Below are 25,950 nucleotides of genomic sequence, written 5' to 3' on the forward strand. Positions count from 1 at the left end.
CTTAAATTATTAGTTACCGTATTTTTAGAAGCACTAGGTACCTTAAGAAAGCAGCACAAGAAGCTTCAAGTTCTTAGAACATTCAACATATGGTAGAAAAAATAATTAAGTGTATATATATATATATATATATTAAAAAAAAAAAAAAATCAATCCAGGAACAGACATCCTGCATGAACAGGATTTAAAATTCTGGTCATGGTCCAACAGGCAGAAATAAACATACCACAGTGAAGCAATATCAAAGACAAAAAGCATGATGCATCATCTGCTACTCTCTTATAGGGTACATTATTAATTTATTCCTTTGCCAAAAAATTATTGTCACCTTACATTTTACTAACTTACAGTAACTTTACACGTGCAAACTTGCTTGTTCAATTAGAATTACCTTACCCTTTCTGTGATGATAGCATTAATGATATCAAGAAGCAATATTCAAAATATGGAAATATTCAATATTCAGCAATTCAAAATATGGAAAATATGGAACCAAGCAACTCAGGCCTACTTGTTTTTATTACAGACAGATTACTATCTCACTTTGAGAGATGCAAAGGAGAAGAGGACAGGAAAAAAAAAACAACCTCCAGAGTGCAAACCCACGGAAATTCCCTGCCATGGGTTTCGATACCTATTAGTAATCAGTAATGAAGTCTTGAAGTGCTGCTCTTATAAACTGTAAATGTTTGTTGCAGAAGCCAGTTTTAGCTTTGCATCTAAAAAAGTTGGCTGGCTTCACCACAGAAACATAACTCCTTTTCTGCAGAATACAACCTGATGGGAGCTTCAAATGAACACACCAGGTCTCAGAACCAAGATCAAAGCTGTCACAGAATGAAAATGCCTCCTGCTTGAGTAAAGCTTCAGATTCTTGAAGAAAGGATCACTGCAAAGGAAGGAAGCATTGTTTCTTCCAGCCTCTTAATATGTCCACAGGCAAAAAAACTTCTCTTTCCTATCAGTGCTCCCCCTGAAGCAGAGGCAGGAGTACTGCCTGGACCTGCTACTGGAAGAACAGTTACAATGGCAAGCAGAAGAGTAGATAATTCAATATAAACACCAGTTTAAAAACATTCTTGGCACATATTACTCAGTGAAATTTATGATGATAAAGAATGAGCCATCAGACTAATACACACACATCCACAAACTCTGAAGGCATCTTGTGTACCTATGCAAAAGCTTGACTGAAAAACGCAGTGAGACTGTTGGGGTCCTCACAAATCAGCCACAGGACTTCTGTAATTCTCAGCAGGGCAGGATTTCCCCCACAGCCCAGAAGACTGACTCAGGCTAATTACCACCAAATGTTACGAAATAATTCTTGACTAAAAAAAAACCCTAAACAACACAAAGCCAACCCACACACATTTATGGTTTCAAAGAAAACTTGCAGAACTAAAAGTATGTGTAAATTGATGGCCCAAGGGCAGCGCGACTTCTGCTTCAGGTATACAGGGCTCCTCCAGACAGTAAGAACACATAAATGAGAGCACAAATCTCATAGGGATATACACTGGTTGCTAGACCTTGCTATCACATCTTCATTACTGTCATTACCTGTGATACCTAGATTAAAGCTTGGATGGGCATGCAATCATAGCTTAATTTTATTGCAGAGAGATTTGCCAAACTGCTCCTCACTGGTGTCTTCAAAACAAGAGCTTGGGTAGCAGATGTAGTCTGCTAGTAAGTGGCTGGTAAAGGCTCTGCACCTTGCATACAATACAGAGTGGGAGGCTGGCATGATAACTCACATGAGAAGGTCAAGCAGTGCAAAAGCGGAGGAAGAAACAGGACAAGAGCAGCCATAATGTAAGAGGAACAACACTGAACAAGATGCAGAAAGACTTAATGCAATTAGCAATTCCCTACACAGACGGGGGAGGAAAAATACACACAGAAGAGCTGTGCAGAGTTTAGTTTTCTTAATTAAGCTGGTGACAAGCAACCATTAATTAGAACCGATATTTTAAAGCATTCAGAACAATTTGACCAAAGGAAAAAAAAAGGTTGGCTGATAACAGCCTAGGTGCAGACATCCTTTTTGATACACTGACATTTTGGAGATAATAAATTCAAGGAAAATTATAAACAATAAAGGTAATGCAGACCATCTATGGTAAGCATTTTGTACTTGACAGCTTGAACTCTAATCCTTAAAGATAAAAGAAATACTAATGAATTCAAGCCAGTGTTTGAGAAGGGGAAGAACGGTGGAGACTTTTGTTGTTAATTCTCATCCAAGTCAAAGACACAGGATTAAAAGGTTCAGCATATAGGGATTCTTCAGATGTCTGACTACATTTTGGGATTTTTCAGTTTCTTTCAAGAAGTGAATACAAACAGTACTTCTAGAAAAAGTGGGAGAAGAGTTTTCAAACAAAGAGATGAAGAATGAGGCCGAACTAACAAATTCACAATATACTAATACTCCTCTTAAACCATTTCAAAACTAGTCTAGTTTCTATACAGATGGAAATTTGAGAGGTGTACTACCATTCTGACACAGAACACTCTGCTTAAAAAATGTGTTGTGTGTAAAAGAGGTAAAGTTGTGCCTTTCCTTCCATTCTCACCAAAAAAAAAAAAACAAAAACCCAGAAGTTGCATTTCAGAAATACCAAATTCTTGATCACAAATAAACAATACACTCAGTACAAGCTTAATGCTATGTAGCATGCTACAGAATTTCAAGAGCAAGGAACAAAGTTTTATTATTGTTGGGGGATTTTATTTATACCCCAGAAGTCTTTGAGTGGAGCACAGATATGAACTGAGATCTGTATTAAGAAAAAATAATCCTTTGTCTCAGAAAGAGTAAGATCATTTGAAGATGGATATCACAGTAATAAAAACAAAAGGCATTCAGAGAGAAAGGAAGGATACAATCTTCCCCTCCTAGAACTCTCCCTGAATTTTCAGACAGTTACCCATTACCCTCTACAAAAGGACACACTCAGCATCAGGAACTCCACACCCTGTTCATGCTTCTGACCATGACCTCTAACCAGGAATTGCTGCCCCATGGCCAGTAGCAGGAACACACACACACATATCCCAAATGCAGATCCTGGCCCTCCTGCCTGCTGCCAGCAAAAGCCAGCTTCCTGCTTCTTGCCTCTCACCAGAAGATGCATCCTTGTCAAACTGATTTATTAATTAACGTAGGCCTAATGAATTGGTATTTTCCAGGAGGTAGGAAAACATTTTTCCACCAGAAGGCTGTGTGACTAAGAACATCAAGATTGTCAGTAATTATAAACACATGTAAAGCTGCTGCTTTACATCATTGAATACCATCCCTTAGCCGTCACATTTTTATTGTAACTGGAGCGCATAACACACACTTTCACTCAAGGTCAGAAACAGCAATTAACTGGCACACGGCAAGTTAAACTGAACCATGGAGATGATCTAACATGGAGGAAACTCACAACCTTATTGAAAGCCTTGGGGTTTCATGCAAATCAAAGAGCATAAGGGCTGTGGGTTGGAAGCAGTTAGAAACAATTACTGTATCAAGGTACAACACTTTATAAAAGAAAAATCTGGGGAAAGGATTTAGTAGACGAACATGATTTCCCCTGTGAACTCCCTCTTACTGCTACAGGAAGACACAATTAATTTTAACGAATTCTACCAAACAAGCAACAACTGTGGCAAAATATTAATCACTCAAATTGCCCATCTCATTAGCAAGGGTTTTTTCCCCTCTTTTTGTATAAAGAAAACTTAAAAATTCATTGTCTTTGAATCTGAAGAAAATTCACAGTTTGTGTAAACTTACATGAACACAAATAATCTTGATCAGAAACTACCTTACCAGTTTGCCCTTAGGAAGGATATGTTTTTTTCTAAACAAAACCTGACACAAATTCCCCAAACATCTTTTCTGCATTTAAAAAGTTTTCATAGAGTCTCCAGGATTAAAAATAACCCTGGTACAAACATCTCCAGTAATGCTTCCTCAGCTTTTACTAACCAACAAAAGCTTAAGTAATCTACTCATGAGGAACAATCAATACAGAACCTTTTAAAGAGACACAGCATATATAAAAATAACAGTTCAACAATACCTAAGAATTAAGTTCAGGCATTGAAGCCTGAAAGAGAGGTTTAGGCACAAAAAGGTTTGGAAACGAAGGACTGCAACCGGTAACAGCATTGCCAGTAGCAAAAGGATGCTCAGTATTTCTTAGCATCTCCCAGAATAACACAGCGACATGTAAACCAGTCCTGCTGAAATTAGTGCGCATTTTGAGACATAAATTATGTCTACACTTTACTGCATTAGGACTGCAGCTCGGAAATAAGCATGCGATCCCTCCAGCAGAATTTACTTCAAAGCCTCCCCCCTCCTCTGCCTACAGAGCTTAGCAATAGATAAAATTGAGAATATGGTTTTCATTCATTTCTTCCAGGCACTCTAAAATTCACACACGCACCTCAGAGTGGCTTGAAATCTGGCGTGCCATATGGCAGTGCATTTGTCATTTCCAGAAATATGTTGAATATGGGTTCCAGAGATATAAAGCCCCAATGAAAAAAAATATTAAAAACAAAACTCCTGAAGCCAACAAATTCTGTTCAAACGCCACCAACTTTATACTACGCACAACTGGAGAGCCTGGGCTTTGATCAGGCTTCAAAGAACCTCTTCATTTGCCCCAGAAAATAAATCTGATGCTTAGTTTGTGGAGGCTTATTTCCCTACTGTTTTGCAACTCTGTAAAGTTATTTACACTTGCCTTAAGTGAGCCTGAAGTAGAAATAATACATCAACATCAGTACTAGAATTACACAAACATATTGCACTTGGAGCACAAAGTAAATGATTTACAAGCTACAAAACAGTGGAGAATCAGGATAAAGAGTTTTATGGCTATTTCAGTGTGAACCAGCTGAAGAAGAAATAACTTCTTCCCATTCCTGCATACAAAGTTTAATGGTGCATATTATGAAGCAACATTCAAAAAAACCAACAGAACAATTAGCAAACAGGGCTTTTTTTTAAACATGAAAAACAAGAAAGGCTCTCCTGCAGGCTGAAATAATCACATAGTCTCCAAACTCAGAAATCCAACTAAGATTTTAAAAAACAAAACCTAACTAAATTGGCAGAGCTGAGCAAAACATCTTGCTGTTTCTAAAATGAGCAAGTCCCATGCTGTAGGTAGCAAACACTACAATTGCTACATTCCAAGGATGTGTACTCTCCACTATTTGCAATCTGTGATGAAATGATCATTTTTCTTTTTTTAAGAAAGAAAACGCAGACTAGCAAGCAGCAATCAAAATGGCATTACATGACCAGGACAACTTTCTTTCTTGCTTTTTTTTTCTTTTACGGATGGAATCACAGATCATGGTACTTTCCAACACAAATACATAGAAATAGAATGCATTCGCCTTTTTGCCGGCATACTCAGCTTTACCTACCTCTCTTTTCTCCTTATGTTGCCTCTTGAAACTAAGTTATCTTAGCGCACATCTTTTTACCCCAAGGATGAAAAATAAAAGCAAGTAAGAACTGTTGACAAGAACTGTTTTGGAGGTGGTACTTTGTTTTGAAATAGACACAGAACTCAAAGAAAAAAAATCTTATGCCAAAGGGGTGGATCCTGGAGTGAAGAACTTCCTGTGTGCATATTCCAAGTAAAATTTGTTTTGGACACACTGTATATATACTAGGTATCCAACATGGGGAGGTGGAAAGACAGCAAGGGGGCACAGGTGATTTTGTAATCAGAATCTGATCCAGCCCTACTGCAAAGTTTCTAAGCATGAGGAAGAAAATCAAGAGCATTTCCACCCTAACTAGGAGAGGATATTTGCAAGCACCTAAACAACTTAAGGCAGCATCATCTGGGATATTTAACATAGCACAGGCATTGTTCCACTATACTAATCAATCATGTTCATCCAAGACCAGGATCCATCCAGCTGCCCCAGGCGATGAGTGTTTCAGCAATGAAGAGAAAGACTACCACAAGATCTGCCACTCAATCTCCTAATGATGACAGTGTATCTGCTCAAGGCAGTGGGCTTTCAGAAAGCCAGGGGTTTTTTTCTCCAGGCCTAACAAGCATAGAGCTGCCAGCCGCCAGTGTTGCCATCTAGAGAAGCTATTCCTAGAAAAGCAAGAAAATGTGTGGGCTGAGTTGGAAAGAAAACGTAGAAACTAAAGCAAGCTGGAGAGTTCCCTGTAATAAGAGGTGAAGAAAATCCCTGTGTCTGCTAAGATTTAAGTTGATGAGCAGAACTCTCCCACCCAGCCAATAACTGGGCTTTTTAGGTATACTGAGCTTGTGGGTGGGATGAAAAGCTGTTTTCACATGCTGCTGCAAAATTTTACTGTGCCCAGCAGACAAATAAAGTATGCTAAATTTCCTGAACATTTTAATATTTATTGCAAGGAAGAATAAACCCAAACAAAAATCTTAGAAAAGATGCACTTCACAGAATTTTCTATGTTTTGCAAGTTACACAGAAACCACCTGCTGATACTGACAGAACAATTCAAGAACCCTGGTCCGTGTTTGACAGGTTCAACCCTACTGCAAATAAAGGAAAATCCCACACAGGAGCCTAAATGAGACAATGATGTCAGCATGATACATGCAAGTGATCCTGGATAATTAAAGAAGAACTTTCTTAAATTATTCTTACAATAAAACCAGTTTGAAATTCAACTTCTACCATATTCTTAATTGTAGGTCTAGAAAAAAGAAAACTCATCAGCTACTGAAGTTGCACACACTGCCATTCTCCCATGGCTATAACTACACTGGTATCAAACTGTCCTAGACAGACAAGAGTAGCAGTTCTCACACTGTGGCAACTAAAATGCTAAAGAGACAGAACGTATTCTCAATTGTGAACACACTTTTAATCACAATTTTCTTCCTCACATATATGCCTTTTCTTGTCAAAGTCCCAAATCCAAGCATTGGAAAAGTTAACTAAACATATTCGTAAGTACCTTGAGTATCATAACTCAGTTGATTAAACACTTGGAAGGGCTCACCTGCTGGCTTTGAAGTGGAGCAGAGCACCAAACAAAAGCTCTGCAGGTGGTAATATAATCCTTGGGGATCTATCAATAAAATTGTAACAATTCTTTAGTTGAAGCAAAGCCAAAAGATTCAGGATGGGAAATGAAGCTACACACAGTAAGAACCTAAAACTTTACTCCCTGTACCCAAGGTTAGCAAACTATTACAACATCAAGGTACATGCCAGTAGAGCTATTTTCCTGTCTTAGAGATTTAGCCTTTAAGGTGTTCTATGCACTTTTTCAAACCTTGCTGCATATTTTAATTTTATACTTAAAGATCTTCCTGCATTCCAAGACAATTCTTATTATTGTCCTTTGATGCTGGCTTTTTCTTGGATGTTTTCCAGATGAAGCTCTAAATTGAAGTTCAGCAGAAAAACGATCAGAGCACTACATTTCAATAACAGAAGCACTGAAAATGTGTCCTTCAGTGTATTAAACTCATTGCTGGAAGCTACATATGAAAATATATTACCCACCTCGGAAAACTCTCCATTGTTATAATTTGGTCATTTCACACACCAGTGATCAATCTCAACCGAGCACATTCTGTAAGTCCACGCATAATGATAAAAAATTAGACATACCAGAGAAAAATTAAAGCCATTCCTTTGTGAACAAGTTTATTCACCTAGTGATTTTACATAAAAATCACTTTTCTACTGCTTCTTGGTATGAAGCTAAACAAGCTGAAGATATATAAATTGCTGACTACAAGGGTCAAGGACTCAGCAACCTGCACTGTGTCCACTTTGCAGCAAAAGCCGGTAGGCACAAAAAAAATCAACTTTAAAAAACAACCTTAGAAGTATAGCCAAATTAAACTGCTTTTTTTAAAAGAGAAAGGAAAAGATCAAAACTTAAGTAATACTGCTTCACCATTCTCCCAATGCCCTATCACACTGAGATCCAGCACTGGACCTCACCATACAATTCTCACTACAGCAGATCCCCCTCACCCATGATGAAGAGTGGACAAGCAACAGAACGATGCTACATAGCAAAGGAGAGTATAGTGTTATTTTTATACAACTCACTTTAGTCCAAAGCAAGCTCACACTGGTGAATCCTACCCCAGTTTGGACCACAGCAACAGTCATAAATTCAGTTCAAATTTAACAAACCATTCCCAAATACCAGGTTGGAGGCATGTATGTATGTAGTACAAAAACAAAAATACAACATTCAACAGAACAACCTGTAATGCACTCAGTACTTACTTCCAGCCCGAGCAGATAAAGGAAGCAGGCAACCTCATTTCTGTGACTGGTGTGCCACTACATGCTTAGCCAACAAAACAATAACAAAGTATCTTCACTGAAATCCCATTCATAGCTGTTAATTTAATGGAAAGACTCTTTCTGCATGAAGAATACATGAGTAATAGCCTCCACAGCAACTTTAACAGCAGACTGTTAGATAAGGGGGCTACGTAACACAGCAGCTGGATGCTATTCAGCTACCTGACAACCTCTAAGTAGTTTGGAAAAAGTAAATTAATCAGAAAAAGTGTATTTCTAAGGCAATGACCAGTGTTCCCCTGGCAATGCAAAGGGAGCAGAAGGGAGATGGAGGGAAGGAGGTGGATTCAGATGCTTTGAAAGAGGGATTAGAACAAGGGGTTGTGTGATTCAAGACAACATATGATGATCCCTCTGACACAGCAGCTGCAGGAACATACAGACTCCTCCACAGGATGGTTACACACATTTATTTTAGCCTTCCATAAATTTGCAGTATTTCAAGACAACTGCACTGAAAGCAATAAAAAAAACACACAAAAACCCCCACCAAAAACAATAAAAAACCCCACAAACCATAAAACAATCACTCATGCCTTTTCTCCATGTGAAAATGCTGCTTCTCATCTAGTAAAAGACATTTGACAGAAATATGTGGAAGTCACCCCCAATACCCTAAATTCAATGCCAGAAAACATTCACAGAAGAAAAAAGTTTAAAACAATTATATAGAAACGCGTGCAGGGTTCAAACGTGTGGGTAATTTCAAAAACCTCATTAAGTGTATTTTTATCACTTTTAAATGCCATGTTTCAGTCAAATCTTGCTCATTTTATTCCCAAATGAGTATAATCATGCTAGACAGGATACAGGGTTTTTCAGTTTTATCTCGTGACTTTTTTACTTGCTGAAATATTTCTGCCATATGAATGGATTACAGGCAACTCCAAAACATATTCACTCACAATCAAGGCCATTCCCAATTTTAACTATGCACAAAACACTGCGAAATGGAAAAGGAGGAGGGGAAAGACTAACACAGCCCCAAAGCAGAGGTTATCACCTTCTGTTTAGGTAGCAGCAACTAAAGTATGCACTGAATAGTTTTCTAAAATTAAGATCAAATATTTATAAACTTTGTAAAATTAAACGGTATTTCCCTATAAAAATCTGAAGAGGCATCTACACAACCACAAAAACTATGAATTATATTGATACCAGGTGCAAGTATTCTTCTTGGGGTCTGGGATTTTGATTGTTGTTGGGGTTTTGGGGGGTTGGCTTTGTTGAAGTTTTCTTACATCTAATAGACACCACAATTTTAGAAAGATAGTACCAGCAAGATAAACAACTCATTGAAATCTGGCTGCTTAATACCAAGCATGGCATTTTGCACACTGGGCATATACTTTACGTTCATAAAGCTTGTCCAAGGAAAATGGGGTAGAAACAAGAGCCAAGGGCTGCTGCCAGTCAGGCGTGCAGCAAGCAGGCAGAAGGAGGTCACAGCTTTCAGCTGCCAGCACTACTCAAGCAGACACAGCACAGGCTCACCTGCAGGCAGAACAGCTTTGCCTGAGCTTTGAGGCTGGAAAGGCAACACCCCATTTCCATAGACAGCCACAGCTGGGTAGGATAAGAGCTGACCAGTAGACAAGATTGAAGCTGTTTGATACTGCATTTTGTTTCTGAATTCTGAGCCCTGCCCTTTTACCAACACCTTCCCTTGGGGCTGCAGAGCACAGGAGACCTGCAAGACATGCAGCCCTTCCCTCATTGCTCTTCCTTACCAGCTGCCTTGCCAAACACTTTCAGTTCATGTACTGAAAAACAGTTTCTAAACTGCCAAATGCACCTGGAATTAGCAATACCAAGCTGTTATCTACACAAACAACAAGAAAAAGGGTTTACAATCACAACTTAGTTGATGATTATCTTACTGATCTATGGTCTATACACACAGAGACATCTCGGTTTTTCTGCAAACAAAGTGATTTGCTAATACAGCAACAGGTGCTCTGCCTGAACCATCAGCAAAATTATCTTCTCTTTAGTAACTCTACCTGGACTCACTTGCACTCATGATTCACTGACATCAGACTCAGGACTGCTATATCCAAAGAGCAAAACACTTAAAATTTCACTACCTGCTTAGCAAGCACAGTATAATTTACTGAATACCAAGCTGCTTCTAATGCTACATACACTTAGTAATGGTATGTATGCCATCGCTGCAGAAGAGTAAGGCAATGTCCATTAATTCAGATCACAGTTATGTATGGTATCTTTTAACCACAAGTATGTTACTTATATTATCTCAAAGGAATCTGAACAACCAACTACTTAACTGCTAAAATTATCTATCTGGAAAGAAGAAAAAAAAAAAATCAAAGAACAGATAAATCACAAGGACAAGCTAAAAAGACTTTTAGCATAGAAGACTGAAACTAAGTTTAGTTGCACCATTAAACAATGTCTTATAGTTAAAACATGGGGGAAGGGGAGAGGAAGGAGGTGCTATCTTAAAAATTGTTTATTTAAGTGATCTGCATTAATATCTTATCTTCGAACCCCAATTCCTCCAAAAGAGACATCATCACCCGCTATGCATTTAAGGGCTTTTCTTGTGTCACATTTTAATTTTTCCTTTGTTTGCTTTCATACAGTCTGGTTTTCAGTTTTAAATTCTACGTTTTCATATTTTAAAATTAAAAAATCAAACTAAATCATTCCTTGTTTTCCCCTTGAGGAGCTAGATTCCTTTTTCCATCAACTTCAGCAGGCATTATGTCAAGCACTGCCTGATCCACTCCTGGTCTTTAACATCTCAGTACTATCATTCATTAAACAAAGCTAAATTACTAGCAGTCCCACTGACTTCATGGGATTGATGATAGAGTGATGTAATACACAATGTATAGATGTAAAGTCTGCCTGTAAAAATAAGCTGGCTATGTGACACTGCAGGCAGAAGTTCAACATGTAATTTAACATGCATGTCATGACAAGTTAAAGAATGTATAACTAAAGAAGAATTGACCTGCAGTGTAATTGTAGTTCTTGTCTTGAAAAAGACATACTTATGGCTCTGCTTTGTGTTTTGTAAATAAGAGGCATTAATTCCCATAGGACTACTAGAAGTACACAGGGCCCCAGCAACAGTAGTAAAAGTTAGGATACAAAACAAAGAATAAACATTTTGACAAAGCCATGACATTGCATCTTCCTCACGTTCCAGTGAGGCAAAAGGAATATCTAACTAAATAAATATCCAGGATCTCTGGTCAGCAAAACCAGAAAAGATCCTAAAGGAATACAACCACCACTATTACAAGATAGGACTAATGGCAGACGACACACGTTGCTGCAATAAAGATATTACACAGGCTTTAATAGTTTTCTGTCATAGGAGGTCTATAACATTTCAGTTTGTTACGGTTCCCCATGCATTCCTTAAGAGCCTCAAAGCTCATAAAAATTATGGGTCATATTTTGATACTTGTGCTAAACACAAGCTTTATTATTACCAGTGTTTAAACCCAATACAATCCACTCAGTCCTTACTCAGCTAGCTGATTAAATATCTAATATTCATGAACTAGAATTTTAATATTAAATGCTCAAAATGATTCAAGTCTTTCAATGTAACAGAACATAAGTCTTTCAGTGTCAAGTGGAAGGCAGATCATGTATTATAGCATTAATTATTTGGGATACCAGCATTAATTTCTGTATTTGAATTAAATGGAATTCAAAACAGTGTGAATTTATGAATAGCCCACAATATAATTATTTCTATATTATCCCTGCAGCATTAGCAAAAAGACTGCCTACATACCTGAAAATGTAAAGGAAGGAGATTGATCATCAGTTTTCCTTTTAATCTTTTTCTGAAAAACAGGAAAGGTGAAGCTCAATATGTTTATACTCTAACTGGCTTACACTCTTTGTTGATTAAAAAATATATCTTCATATTTTTTGTATTCAACATGCAATGATTAAAAGAAAACACATTTAAGTAAGATATACTGTAGCCAATTTCTTTTATGACTAAAACAAAACCAATTCTTAATTAAAACCACAAAGCTGCAAAAATAGCAGGGACTTTTACAAAATTTCAACACTCACTGGAAAAAGACACTAAATCTTAACTTTGATTTCCAAGGTTGCTACATCCCCAGGAGTTCAAGGAGTTCTGGTAGGAAAGGCTCATGAAAGATGCAGAAATGATACCTTTTTTCCATCATCTAAACGGTACCAATTTTCAACTCTCTTCTGTTACAGGTACAGCCAGACAGTACTTGCTAACAAAACCAATTCACAATGTAGAACAAATAAAGAAATACATCACCACTCATAAAAATGCTCTTTGCAGATCATCTGAGTCAATGAGTTACCAGAGCTTCAGATCCCAAAGGAGTCAGCATAACATCCCCATACAAAACATGCAAAAATCAGTATTTACAGGTTTTTATCCAACTTTACAAGACTTGTGCAGTCTGGTTAGACCAGAAACAGCTGTCCAACTGAAACTGCAACTTTAGAAATAAAATCAGCCAAGGCTAAAAATAAGCCAAACAAACCAGCTGTGCCACTCACTGCCCTGCTCACAGCCCATCTACACAGGTGCCAGGTCCCGTCCCTGCACTCCACAGCATGGCGTTTGCACCATCGCTGACCAACAGTACTGACACAAAACCAAAGATCAGTGAATAAAGTGCCCACTTCCGACCTAAAAAATACTCAATACTTGTCCTTCTAGTTTTGATGAAGTTCTTGCTAAAAACACTGAAAGCATCCAAAGCATACATATATTTAGAGTGACTGGATGAAGTCCAACTACCTTTTTTTTTATTCTACTCATCCAAAAAAAAAAAAAGCTTTCAATCTGAAGCTACCAATTGCATTTTCAACAAACACTAAATTATTTAAAACAAAACAAACAAAAACCCAAATTGTAGTTGTAAAAAAAAAAAAAAAAGCAAAAAATTTCTACACCAAGAAAAAGCTAACAGTAAGTTTTGCTAAGCCAGGTGGCAGCATGCATTTGCAGCAGCCCAAGTCTCCTGTGGTGGAATCCAGAATCCTTGACATGCCATCTTTCAAGATCTGTCAAATTTGATAACACTATATGTGTGTCTGGAGGGACACCATCCATTCAGGGAAATGAACACATGATTTGTTGTCATGACAGCTATCAAAATTCAGCCCAAGAACGTATCATACAGCCACGTATCTTTCCTTCTGCATTAAGAGGTTGAAAAATACTTTCCTTGTTGTCATCTGAAGCATCATTAGGATGTCAACTAAGAAGATGACTTCCTTGGAAAAACAGTAGCCCAGGATGGCTCTGGGAGCCAAGTCCAACACACAACGGATATGGGAGAAAACAAGTGTGATGAATACAGTGCTATTCTAAGAACAGGAAGGGAAAACCTTCCAGCCATGCTATGCTGAGGGTGTTCCTGATGCATTGAAACCAAGTGATCAGGCCAATCGATGCTTGGGACTCCTCTCCTCTGGTATCAGTGCCAGCAGAAGGCTTAATTTATTGTTGTTCCTTGAAACAGTTTTACTAGTCCAGAATGCCCTAAAACTTCAGAATAATGCACCAATTTAACTCTCCATGTGTAGCCTAAGTTTTAACAGGATTTTGTGTTTCTCTTCTCTCTTAGACATGTGAAAGGACTGCCCATGAGCTGCTTTATTTTACTATACAGTTAACCAAAACCTTAATCATTATACAAAAAGTACTATTTCAGCCAACTTAAATTTCACAAAGACAACTTAGAAGATCCTGATGTACTTTAATTTACAAGTTTTATGCTTAATGAACACCACCATTCCTTTCTAAACCTTCCTGCCCTGCAAGGATCTATCCTCATTTTGAAGGAAAGGTTCTGAAACAGTGCTTAATGACTGTTTTCAAATAATTTAAACAGGAGCAATATAGTTAAATCAGAAGATAAACTGACTATTTTAACAGCTTATTTTTATTCTTAATAAAAAGCTTTTTCTTTTTTTTTTTTTTTAATGCTGCTCTGCTAGCAGAACCCAGAACCTCACCACAGCATGACCAGTAAGCACTTGCTTTGCTAACCCTCCTGTTCTCCTGCTGGGTCTGACAGCTCTTCCGTATTTGCATGGAGCTGATCCAGTGTAACCTGTAGGGAAAGACAGCCGAGACAGCACTCAGCTAAAAGTGGCTCCTCACACTGTAAGAGGACGTGACCCAGCATCAGGAAGAGTGTCTGCAGCCTCTAGCCTCTCTCTTAGCTTTGGTATCTGCTTTCACACTCCTGCCCCTTTTCCTCATAAAGGCCTTAACATACACTCTGCTCATTTCTAGAGCTCTGGAACTTTAAATGGCTCAGAAGGCTAAAAATCTTTTTTTTCTAGTAAAGTGGTAATACTCTAAAGGCCTGATCACTTATTTTTGGTTACTGATCCATTTTGACTAAAGAGTCCCACCCTGGCATAGCAAATACTACCCACATCGCTTCCAAGGACCACACATTACGATACTTGCTGAAGTGACAGAGGAAGAAAGCGCCCTACGTACCAAAATAACACAACCTGCTGAAACACAATGGTAATGGGTTATCTAATTAAACTAATTAAAAATGTTCTTGAAAACAAAGTTTATATTTCATTTAGAAAAGTAGGTTGCCAAGAAGGCTACTCCCAAATTTTGTAAACATACTAAATATACCAGTTTTGTCTAACAGTTTCAGCTAATATCTGTGGTATATCTTGCTACCTGTTTTCACATCTGTTTCTACAGTTGTGTGTATTCTGCAGACAGTAGATGAGTTGAGAAAAACTGGATTGAGTTTCTTCAGCCCAGATTAAAAATACACCTGTATTGCATTTTATTTTTGCATCTTTATTCTGCCACAATTGTTAAGGGAAAAGCAACATTTTTGAGAATTCAGGTTATCTACCAGGAATCCCAGCATGCAGAGCCTGCTGTCTGCTTCACAAAATAGTCAATATTAGTTACACATCACCATATTAATACCTTGCTAACGAGATCAGGACCAAAACCAGCACAACAAACCTACAGAGGGAAAAAACCTCTAAGCCACAAAGTTTGTTTCTATGAGTTTGAACAAACACTGGCTACAACAGCATGCCTGAGCTTCCACTGTAACTGATGTTTTTCTTAGCACGAGTATCTCTAAAACTTCACTGACATCGGGTTATTGTGAATGGCTGCAGAAATTTAAAATGCAGTGCGTTGCTCTTCTCTAATCAAGATTTATTTCTCTGCACCTGAATTCTTGAAATTTACAATATTCTATTAAAGTTTAAAAATATACACTGCCAAACCACCTCACTGCACACAGTTATTTATGCTGGGTTCAAGATACGAACTCACTTCATCAACAGTGAGGAACAAATTCATTTGTTGTGCCACATATATTTAATGGAATATAAAAATATATATTTCATATTTCAAGGCACTTCCAATTTACTCATTTCATTAGCATTTATGAAACAATTAAGAATCCTTATGATGGAGAAAAAAGATTACTCCAAGAAATAAAAAAAAACAACACTTGAAAGAATTACTTTACCCACTACTGAACAGAGCAATGGCTTAATTGGGCAGAGCACCGACAACTACGTTATTATGAGGAAACTAATGGGCCTAATTGAATCTGCAAGAAAAAAATTAAACAGAACTTGAAACAGAAAAGAGCTTAGGATTCTAGGGCTGAGACTCATAAATTTGCAAAGCAAAACAAACAGAAAAGTCATTTTTCAGAAGGTGTAAGTCATCAGGATCTCATGTCATACCTTCTTCAGAAGACTGAACAACCGTGCATGGCTTAAACTAATAGAACAGGCCACGCTCCCATGCTTTACAAGGAAGAAACAACACTTTCCCACATTACAAATACTATCCAGTTCTCTCAAAGGTCTTCCACTCCAGGAACTAATAAGGGTTCTTGACTTTCACTCCGTGGAAACTATTGTTCCACAATGTTCCTGTATACCTAGTACACACAATGATAAAGTGTATTGCCTTTAAGTTTATTATTTCAGAGAGAGAGGAAAGCAGCTTTCCTGCAGAGCGCCTCAACTCTCCGCCTCTTCAGCACACCAGATGACCTACTTCAGGGGAGCAGGGTGCCCAGGGACAAGCACCCAGCATCTTACCCCAGGTTTGACTAAGCTAACTGAAACATCGTAGCATCTGATCTCACAGGCAACTTTCAGCTACCTGAAACCTCTTCCAAATACCTCTAATAAATCTCCACCAGCAATCCTGCTTCCTCAAAATACAGAGCAGGGGGTGGGGGGAATACCCATGGCATGGAAACCACCAGTGCCTTGATGCAAACACAAAATATTTTCTAGAACACACATTTCAGATGCAAAGATGCCTTGGTTTTTATTTCAAATCTGCAGCAAGTAAATTGATCTAGCACCTGTCTCTGTGAGTCTGGAAGCAGCTTTTATGCTCAAGAAGCATGAAAAACACAGATACTCCAGGTAGTCTTGCTGCTGCTCAAGACCATGACCAGCAAGCAAAGCTATCTGAGCATCGCTTTTGGAGTCGCTAGCTTACATTTTCTACCAAGGAAAGACATGAGCACCACAAAGGACTAATGTACCAACAGCAACACAAGGTACAAAAAAAAAACCAAAACAAAAACTGGAAAAGCAGCAGATGCCACTGACCTTGTCCCTCTTCTTTAGCTGACTGTAGATGCGAGGTGACACAAAGGGGAGAAAATACCTCTCCTTACACTCCCACACAACTAGCCAGGAAACTACAGATGAGAGGAAGGGGAGAAAATAAGTTCTCTTTCCACTGCAGTAACAAGCCAAAAGCTGATGTTTTAAATTTATCGTACATTTGGTAGCAAGGATGTAGTAAAAAGGATCACCAAGACAATCAAGGACTAACTTTGCTGGTGATTTTGGGGGGGAAGCACGAGAGATTCTGTGTATCACTATATCACAATCAGAAATGTCATCTGATAGAAGTCTAATACAACAGCTAATGTTGGAATTACAGAACACTGGCAATGAGAGCTAACATCATAAGGAGTCTGTGTCTGTTTCATGGCCTATATAAATATATTTGCTAATTACAGTCTTGATCTTCATGGTACAGGTGCCTTCTATCTCTACACTTATTCACTGTTCCCAAAAGTGACATCTTCTGTCAATGTCTCAAGAAGCAAGTCAGTCACAAAGTCAAAACTATTTGTTAACTGCTTAAACTGACTTGGGCCAGACAGAAGATTTCAGTTTCCAGAGTTGTGAACTCAGTATTTCTAAGAAGCAACAACATTATTTTATTTCAGAACTTTTATTTTAGAACTAAACTCTAAAAACGAAAACACAGTACCATTAACTTCACCTGCATGGTACTGACTGCTTCAGATTACTGAAAAGCAGTGGCAAAACAAGTACTTTCAAACACAAATTCTTCATGAGCTCCTACCCAGTAAGCCCTTTTGAATTCCTCCATATTAAGTTACTACTCCAAACTCCCGATGGTACAAACCACGCGTGGTTAAGCCATGAAAAAATTGTTTTTACAAAGGCCACTACGAAGTTTGGTGACAGAGCAGCCTAATTCTCCCAGGTTGAGCTGCTGCAACAGTAGCAATATGTTCCTCAGCAACAAATACTGCTTCACAGGCAGGGGAAGAAATGCGGCTCAGCAAGGGAGAGCTTTAAATTCTCACGGAGGTTCAGTCAGCATTCAAGTTTTAAAGTAAAAAGGTAACAAGAGAGCTCTGAGTTAAATACTACATCGAATTCATGGAATAACCCCAAAACATGCAAAGAGCCACATTAACTGCAAAAAAAACCCCAACCGTGGGAGATGTTAACATACGAACCAGAGTCGAAAGGCACTCACGATTAACCAGTTGCAGGTCAGACCTGAATTACAAACCTGAATCCCGACCTGACTTTATCTGAGGTGGGCCACAGTGCCCTGCCTGCAAGGGGTATCTCTTAGTTTCGGCGCATGTGTTTTAATTAGAAACACGATGAAAAGACTTATAAATTATTTTCTTTCCCAGACAACCCGGGATGCACTTTACTGAACAGGTATTACAGTGAGGTATAATTTTACCTTATTTTCTCTGCTTTCTTTCTACCTTTACATCTTTTACCTACATTAGCATCAACCGGGGGCATACTGCAACGCGCTCCTCAAGAAAGCCCCCGGTTTCAGCTCTAACCAAGTCGAAAGTAGGGAATGTAAAGAGAGAAGAAAGAAAAGGGGGACGAGGAGGCCGGATCCGTCCGGGAAACTTTCCTGCGGCGCCGCACTCCTCCGGCCGGGAGGGGCTGCCCGCCTTCCTCCGCCGCCGGGACCGATGGATACACAGCCTCCATTCGTCCACCGGGCCGGGAGCGGAGCCGCGCGGGGGGCCGGGTGTCCCAGCCCGCCGCTGCCCCGCGGCAGAACGGCGGGTGGCACAAAGCAGCGGCTGTCACACACACACACAACTCAGGAGGATGAGGAGGAGCCGACCCCGGCCCCCTCGCAGCTGGACGTGGCACACAAACACCTCCCTCTCCCAGGACCCTCGGGCTGCCCCCGGCAGGTACCGGCCCCTCCACACTCCCCTCCCCGGGGCGGCGACGGGGCCTCCACCACCCAGGTGACACCCGCCCCTCCCCCGCTCCCGGCGGCCCTTTACCCCCGCCGCGCCCCGCGACCGCCACAAGTTTACAGCGGGCCCGCACCCCGGCCCCCGCCATGGCCCCATCCCCGTCCCGCCCGCGGCCGCGCTTACCTCCGGCCGGCCGGCCGACGGGGAGCAGGGCGGGCGGCGGCGGGGAGGCTCCCAGCCCAGGCGGGCTCCGCTTCTTTGTCTCCTCGGCGGCGGCGCCCGCTCGCTCCCCCCTCCGCTTCCCTCTGCCCTTCCCCAGGCGGATGCGGGCCGCGTCCTCCAAGAGGGACCGGCTAGCTCCCCCCCTTCCTCTTCCTCCTCCGCTCCGCGCCGGACGCGTCCAAGGCCCCAGCCCGCGGCGGCAGCAGCGGCTCCGCTCCCTGCCTCCCCTCAGCCTGCTGCGCCCGGCGGCGGCGGCCCCTCCCCCGCCAAACGCCCGCCCCCCTCGGCACAGGCACAGCCCCCGCCCTGCCCTTCCTGCCGCTGCCGCTGTCGGGATCGCGCGGGAGGAGCTCTCCGGACTCCCCCTCACCCGCCGGGAGGACCGCCGATACCCCCGCCCCAGCACGGCCGGGCTAGGCCGGGCCGGAGCTGCCACCCTGTGCTCTGCTCTGCTCCGCTGGGACAGGGGGAGGCGGAGCAAGAGGGGTCCTGCCCGGCAGGAGCCTTCTGACACCCCCCCGCCACCCGCCCCCTTCACGCCTCGGGAGACCCGGCACTCCCGGTAAAGCTGCCCCGCCAGCAGCGGAAGCACCCGGGGAAAGTAGTGGCGAACGCTTAAACAAGGGGGGTGGGGGCGCGGACGTCAGGGCCGGGGCGGGAGGTCGGGAAAGCCGCGGCGATGCCACCGGACGGGCAGGATCACGGAGCCGCCGCCGGGGAACTCCGGCCATAGCATCAGGGCGCTTCTCCCGCCCATTGGCCGCGGGGCGTGACGTCACGGCGGGGCGCGCGGAGTGGCCGCGGCCCCGGCCTCAACCCCGGAGCGGCGGCTGGGCAAGGGGTGTGCTCGGTGCCGTTCCCGACCGGCTTCCGTCTCCCCTTCAGCCGCGGGGCAGAGTTTCAGCCTCAGCGCCCCGCCCGTTAACCGTGTTGGGCGGTGATTCTGACTAAGGGTACGTACGTGCCCAGGTTGTGTGCCCTCAGGAGAGGGCGCCGGGCACAGAGCCGACCCCTTAGTCCCCAGTAGAGACCTGTTCTCGGGAGCGTGTCCGGACCCTGCCGCCCCCTGCGCCCTCCGCTCATGGGTTAAGGGGTTTCCGCACGCGGAGGCCGGGGTCACCCGTGAGAAAGGCCACCATGACGCCACGGGCCTCAAGCAGGCATGTCCCTGCCGGTCCCAGTGCCTCTTGCGCGGTGCAGTCCCTCGGCTGGGGTGGGTGACCCTGGGCTGTGGGAAGAGGAAGGATCGTCCCTTTGGAGTAACCCTGGGAGTTCAGAGTGAAGAGCTGCAGAGGGCAGCTGCTCCAAACGTGATAAACCCATTAACCCTTCCCAACATGGCAGCTGCCAAAAAGAGGGGACTCGCATGTGTTGCCCGTGCTGATTCAGTCTCTCCTCAGGGTGTGTTTCCTTGGAGGCCAAGATACACACCACCACCTTTTCCCAACCCAAAATAAAGTCAGCAGCCCCACTGTCCCCTAGGAGGGAAAACTTTGGAAAAGATTTTGAACTCTTCAAATGCATACTGTCAGATCTTTCCATGCTCCCACTTAAACTAGTTTAGAAATCCTCAAGTAACACCCTCTTCCCCTTGTTGACTTCTACTAATTCTTGCAGTAATTAATTGAAGGTTTGGGAAGCCCCAACTGCCTTTCACATGCCTGTGAGATAAACCTGAGAGGAAAATGCAGCTTCTTCCAGGAAAGGCTCTATGCGCACCTCAGGGAGGAACAGAAAGCTTTCCTTTCCAGGCTTTCCATACACACATTTGACTTTGGTTCAGAGGTGTTAATCTTCTTTTTGAAACAATAATCTGCCCATGAGTTTTTAGAGCTGGAAAATATTCGGGGTCCCTGCTGCCTCTGCCTGCCTAACTGCACATTCAGGCCTCACTCTGGCTTGCAGAGGTTTAGGCAGAGTTTAAATGGCATCAGTCATCCAAGGACTTTCAGATATGTCTCTGTTTTCCCTGGAACAACATGCACCGTGGGAGCAATAAAGGAGAGGTGAATTATCTCTGCTCTCCTTAGCATTTATGATACACAGTTAGTTAGGTTTCAGTCTCAATTTTGTCCCTTCTTACCACACCCTTGCTAATGCCACCCTAAAGAAACCTGCCACTTTGTTGTTTCCCCTACAGCACTCTTGAGTTGAGGATGTCCAGGGGAAGCTGATGTGGCCTCACAAGGTTTACAGGCTAAATTAGGCCTCTGACAGTGTTCAGCATTGTAGGGAGCTGAGTGAGCAGTAGATCTGGGGAAAAAAAAATAAAGCACACCTAGCTTTAGCAGATTAATGCTAATAGGATTTACAGAAGAAGAATGTTTTAGGGAGGGATTTGGATTAATACATTGTCTTCAGGCAAAGGACTTTATTTAAGGACTCTGAAGCAAACTGTCGTTATATATGTCTAATTACATTAAGACACGATCCATTAAAGCTGTTTTTTTTCCAAACTATGGCTTATGATGAACAGAAGACTATGTGGAAAGGGCTTGCAAGGGTATGTTGAAGGGTGTTTTAGCTGCCTGTCTGCTGAACACATCCTTATGTTTCACCAGCAAAAAAGACCAAGATGTTGCCCTGAGTAGTATTTTGAGACGTTGAGCCTACTGAAATATTAATGTGCGCTTTTTGAAATGTCATAATTAGCCGTTATCTCTGGAGTAACAAGAAGAGCTGGCTTCTTGTAATTTGAGTGAGAATTACGTTCTAAATATGAGGAGATGATAAATTTGGGGGAATCTGCGCAAAAATGAAAGCAGTACATGATGTGGTGGGCACACTATTTTGTATAAAGTAAATGTGCAAAGCATGCACTTTTTGCATATGCATAAAAGTGATGCAGTCTTTGGATAATGTATACACGGGAGAGAAGAGCATGAATATTTCTCCCAACCTAAGGCTCTTAACTGTATAGCAAAAATGAAAGAAAAAATGGTTAAGCAATAGAAAGATGTCTCTTCGTCTTCAACAAAGAAACAGCCCACCTCATGCTGCGTGCTTCAGAGAGGGTTACATACAAGCAGCCAACCCAGAGGTTGTGTGATGGAGTTATTTTGCAATTACTTAATAGCAGTCAAATCATCTTGACATATCTTACACAAGAGGCTAAAAAATCATATCGTGTCTTTTGGCTCATATTTCTTTATTTTTCTTCACCTTCCTTTTTCTGACTACGCATTTTCTGTCCCCTGTGTGATGCTGGGGACAGAAGATGGACACTACCATCCTCATGGCTTCCTCAGCATGGGTGCACATCCATAATCTTCGCCGCATTCCTAGCAGTACATATCCAAAACACACTTAACATATTTACACCCCATTGTAGCAAGGAGACAACTCTCCTCTTGTAGGTGGGGCTCCTTCCACCTTCTCAGGAGCACTTGATCCTTTTTCCTGGTGCATCAGGTTTTCTCATCAGCTGTTCTATCTAGAGTAACGAGCTAATAACCTCTCCTATCGGCCACTGAGAGACATTTTAGGGGGAATGTAAGAAGGACTAAAAGGTCGTTAGAGAATCTGCAAAACAGCGTTGTCCTGTTCAGAGGTGGACAGCAAAGGTGTTTGGTCGGTCTGTGTTAGTCCACTGGGGAGAAAATACACCTAAATCTAAATAAACTTGTTCTAAAAATCTCTAGTTTTTCTTTTCAAAACTTGTGTTTAAAGGTATTGATATTGTAATAAGCTCCATTTATACGTGCGGAGTTGTCATGTTGTGTCAGTAACAGGTAAAGAAACAAGGTAATCTGAAAAAAAGTGTTTTTTAATTCTTTCTAATCTGAATTAGAGAAAAAAAATCATTTAATAGTGCTTTTCAGAAAACTTCCCAGCTTTTGATTCAGTTAATTTTAAAATGTGGAAGGAAGTGGCAGTGTCTTCTCTCCCTCAAAAAAAAAAAGTCCTTCTTAAAGGGTTTATGTCTCTACACATCATCTAGTTTCTGCTTAAAGCATATGCTTGATTCCCATGTAGATAAAGGGGAATTACATGACCACTGCCAGGGGAGAATAGGTACCAAATACTCAATTAGTTAGTGCTGAGTCATTTAAATATATTTGCACAATGATTTTAATTCAGCCTGACGGTAACGCAGATGCTTTTCTCGCTGCATGGCTGCTGCATCTTCAATGACATTTACTAAAAATATTGAGGGGGAAGAGCATGTCCTTAGAGCTCAAAATATATCCAAATTCTTCTCTTCAATGGACCAGAGCTACCCTAAGGTGCTGTAAAACCACAAGCTAAATCTATCAGCAGATCACATTTTATTATGACAAATTCTATCGTTATCTTTTGTAGACAGTTGCTAAGATTCAAAGTATTTATGTAAGGAGAACAAAACGGTGTTTGGGGCTTTGGAAATGTCAGGGCCTTTGATTCTCCTGTTTATTTAAAAGTGCAAGTGTGCTGAGGGACATCTTTTGAACTCTATTCAAAGGTTAAAACTGATCTTTCATACAGTTTTGAGATTCAAAATATTGGCTGCTAAATGTTTTGACTCTGCATTGTAATCTCTGGTTTGCACTTGAACAGCAAATTCTGTCCGGTACTGGCTGTTCTGCACACTGCAGGGACCCAGGCACTGCATCTTCCAGCCGTGAGATGCAGCCGTCTCAAGGGAGGAGCAAAACCCCCTGACACGTGGCAGGCCGTGCAAGAGTTCAGAACCAGCAGTGCAGGCTATAGCATCCTGCTGTCAAGGTAGCTTATGTCGTCAAAATGTAATTAGCCACACTGGACTTTGCTTGGGACTGCAAGCAGATAATCCCCTCTCATGGGGAAAAACAGGCAGGGAGAGGCAACAGAGAAGAAGCAGAGGAGATTTTCTCGTATTTGGAGATCCAGTAGCCTGCATGACAAATTTATGGCTTTTGTAAGTTTAGAGAGACCAGTGCTTTCTCTGCTTGGAAGGTGCATTTTTCAAGTGCATGTAGTTGTTTACTGATAAGAAGCTCAAGACGGTGGGCCCTCAACCTGGAGCCACCAGCCAGAACGTGACAGCGTATGTGTGCTTTAGCAGGACTTCTTTTCTGGTCTATCCCAGCTTGGCATGGCAGCCACAGCATGGGGAGGTGGGCACAGGGACTTGCTGCAGATCAGTAGTTACACTTGGTGGATCCTGTCAACCCAAGACCTTGGGCAAACAGAGCAGAGGGAAGGTGGCACTGATTTGGGCCATGAGGTTGGAAAAGCAGCTGCAGGTCCTGAGTGAAGGCAACGCAACAATCCTGTAATGTGACACTGACTTGGATTTAAGCTCCTGCTCAGCTCTACTATGTCTCTACAGCCTTAACTACCAACTTCGTATGCACAAGGTGACCTCACCATGAAGAGCAATAGCTGCTGTCAGAGTTTCACAAGCTAACAATGCTGTAGTTGACTGCAGAGAAGGAAAAGAATGCTTATTAGCCTTCTTATTTCTTTTCTAATAACTGATGACTAATCATATGCCCTGCCTTTGACAACTCTATTGTCAATTACTATGGTATTGTCATTGTTATACAAAATATTTAGTATCTGTCAGAGGAGCAATTCCAGTAAACATAAGGCTATGCAAGAAACTCAACCTTCAAACAATGTTTTCATCCTTCCTGACTGCCAGGGGAGGTCTGGAAGCCTGATCCCTGTGAACTTAGAAACCTGTAGATGAAAGAAAAATCGATGTGCTTTAAAATCAAGATTTTACATTAGTTTCATGGTTGGTGTCCTGATTGAATTTTTGAATGTTTGAGGTTGGCAATTCTGAATTAGGTCAGATACTGTAAGTAGTTTTCTGCTATTATATCCTGGCATGAAGTTTATCTTCATGAAACATTTCCTTTTTGAATAGGTAATGCAGCCTGTTACCGATCAGTACACAAGGCTTTAGTCTACAGGGTACACAGATGTACAATCCACGCAGATCGGATATTGTCTGTGTGAGTCATAGCCAAATATGCTTTTTCTAGTTCAGAAAATACAAAAGCCTACTCTGTATTTTATATTTCAGTCTGGAATTAAAAGACAAAAAAAAGATGGTCACAGTAGAGTGATCACTAGATGATTTTCTCTGCATCTACATGATCTACAATAACAGGGGGTCAAACACAATAGACGTACAGTAACAAACCAAAGTTCCACCTGCTTCTGATGAAAAACTTAACCTCAAGATATTTTGTATGGTTCCTTCTTAATGTTACAGAGCTTAGGATCTCTACACTTAACAAACAAAGTCATCCTTGTTTTTTTAATAGGGAATAGGCTAAAAAGCATGTAACTAGTTGTAACATTAAAATGAGCATTTGGATATACAAGATGATGGGCCTCTGTTTCCAGTAGAACTGGTACGTAATTATTGTAAAATAGGGTGTACTCTGGTATTTTGCTGTCACTCAGCAAATAACCGCAGTCACCACTGTGGAATTAATTGAATAGTACATCAGTACAATCAATCGCTGCTCTAACTAATTAAAATTAGAATTAGCTGAAAGAAAAATAGTATAGAAAACTAACATGATTGAAAGATAAATTGTCCTGTGACTCCATCAATTATAACTGAAATTGCAGTACGATTATCCATAATAGAAAAAACTGAATACAAGACAGCAATATAAAAATCACTGGTCAGATACAAATATTACATAAAGGAATCTGGAAACACTGAATTGTTAAATCAAAGATGGAGAAAATTTTAACTATGAAATTATAAATATGAGATATTAACTGAAATCAAGATAGAGTAAAATTTATTTTAGATGTTGATCGTATTTTAAACATAACTCATGTTCTGCACCATTAGTTATTTTAATGAACAAGCTTACTTTTTCATCATGACAAAGGGCTGGATAAA

General features: G+C 41.2%; 1 protein-coding gene across 2 annotated transcripts in view; it reads right to left on the bottom strand.

Annotated features, from left to right (window-relative positions):
- Positions 1-19,340, bottom strand: part of NCK2 (NCK adaptor protein 2) — an 87,769-nt gene extending 68,429 nt beyond the window's left edge. Inside the window, exons 1-2 of one of the 2 annotated variants that reach the window (XM_034074450.1) lie at positions 19,080-19,340; positions 12,143-12,194 (exon numbers count right to left, since the gene is read on the bottom strand). The gene's annotated coding sequence lies outside the window, so the exon portion shown is untranslated. The remainder of the gene's footprint in view (positions 1-12,142; positions 12,195-19,079) is intronic. The other variant, XM_034074449.1, reaches the window with a different exon arrangement.
- Between the last annotated feature and the right edge of the window lie 6,610 nt (positions 19,341-25,950).

The sequence above is a fragment of the Melopsittacus undulatus genome, chromosome 2, assembly GCF_012275295.1.
Source record: "Melopsittacus undulatus isolate bMelUnd1 chromosome 2, bMelUnd1.mat.Z, whole genome shotgun sequence".
Taxonomy (NCBI): Eukaryota; Metazoa; Chordata; class Aves; order Psittaciformes; family Psittaculidae; genus Melopsittacus; species Melopsittacus undulatus.